The following is a 1,714-nucleotide window of genomic DNA, read 5'->3' on the forward strand; positions in this document are numbered from 1 at the left end:
TATTTATAATGAAATACTCTTCTATTCTGTACCTTAGTTTAATTTCTACTGACAATTTAAAAACCCTTCCCTCTTCTCAAATCTTTTATATGCTTCGTTCTGCAAATCTTGACTCACTTTTTCATTCCTATTAACATTCCACTAAATATCACTAATATCATCATTCCCATCTAGAAAAATATAAGGATATTTTTGGTGGATAATTTCCATTTAAAAATTTATAGTTTCCCCCCATCGCCCAGCCGCCCGGCTGTTCAGGGGGTGGGGAGGAGTCGGGGGCTCCGGGACCAGGGCTGCGGATGCTTTCCCCAGTGCAGACCAGCGGCCCCAGCCCCGCCAGCCCCAGTGCTCCCAGGTCGCCCTGCCCCGAGCCCCGAGCCCCCCAGTCCCCATGGCCGGCCTCAACTCTCTGGAGGAGGTGAAAAGGAAAATCCAGGAGCTGCAGCAGCAGGTGGATGAGGTGGAGGACCGAGCCCAGAGCCTGCAGCGGGAGCTGGACAGGGAGCGGGAGCAGCGGGAGAAAGCTGAAGATGTGGCAGCTCTAAATCGACGGATCCAGCTAGTTGAGGAAGAGTTGGACCGGGCCCAAGAACGTCTGGCCACAAGCCCTGCAGAAACTGGAGGAGGGGGAAAAGGCAGCCGATGAGAGTGAGAGAGGAATGAAGGTGATTGAGAACCGGCAATGAAGGATGACGAAAAAATGGAAATTCAGGAAATGCAGTTGAAGGAAGCCAAGCACATTGCAGCGGAGGCTGATGGAAAATATGAGGAGGTAGCCCCTAAATTGGTCATCCTTGAGGGTGAGCTGGAGCGAGTGGAAGAGCGTGCTGAGGTTTCAGAACTTAAGTGTGGTGATCTGGAACAGGAGCTGAAATGTCCCCAACAACCTGAAATCCTTGGAGACTGCATCTGAGAAGTATTCTGAAAAAGAAGATAAATATGAAGAAGAAATCAAACTTCTGTCTGACAAACTTAAAGAGGCTGAGACCCGGGCTGAGTTTGCAGAAAGAACAGTTGCAAAACTGGAAAAGAACATTGATGACCTGGAAGAAAAACTTGCCCAGGCCAAAGCAGAGAACGTGGGCTTACATCAGACACTGGATCAGACATTAAACGAACTTAACTGTATATGAATCAAAAGAGAAGAATTTTGTTTGCCAGAAACTCAGGAACTCCATATTGTCCCCTTCCCTTGTAAGAAGTTTCTTCTATTATTGCATCTTTTCTTTACTGGAAATGTCAATCAAATTATGAATACCTGACCAATATTTGTTACCAGAGAGGCTTTGGGCACCAGTTAATCCTAGTTTCTCCTTTCAAACAGCACACTAAAGCTTCTAGCTGCCTTTTTTTTAATCCTTAAATTGCATTTTTTTTTTCCCTTAGGCAGGCAGGGTATTTAACTTAGGCCAAAATCTTCAAGATTGAGGGCATTCTGTTACACTATAGGCAATAGCAGGGAACCCAACTGAGCTACTGGATCATGCCTGGGTTTTAAGAATTCCATGATACCCTTTTGTAAAAAGAAGGTCAGGGGCCAGCTCATAAAATGGGTGGGGACTTTCCATCCATAGCGAAAAGGTTGTTTTAGGAAGTCATAAACCACAAAGAATGGCCTAATTATTGTGGCCCTTCCTCCCTCTCTTCACTACAGGGTGACATCCTCTGAGCAGTCACTGAGAAAATACGTTTAAAAGATAACCATCTACATTTT

At 45.7% G+C, this 1,714-nt stretch overlaps 1 pseudogene; it reads left to right on the forward strand.

Moving 5' to 3' along the window:
* The first annotated feature begins 391 nt into the window (after nucleotides 1-391).
* Nucleotides 392-1,493, forward strand: LOC141519840 (uncharacterized; annotated as a pseudogene).
* The last annotated feature ends 221 nt before the right edge of the window (nucleotides 1,494-1,714 follow it).

This window comes from Macrotis lagotis, chromosome 1, assembly GCF_037893015.1.
Source record: "Macrotis lagotis isolate mMagLag1 chromosome 1, bilby.v1.9.chrom.fasta, whole genome shotgun sequence".
Lineage (NCBI taxonomy): Eukaryota > Metazoa > Chordata > Mammalia > Peramelemorphia > Peramelidae > Macrotis > Macrotis lagotis.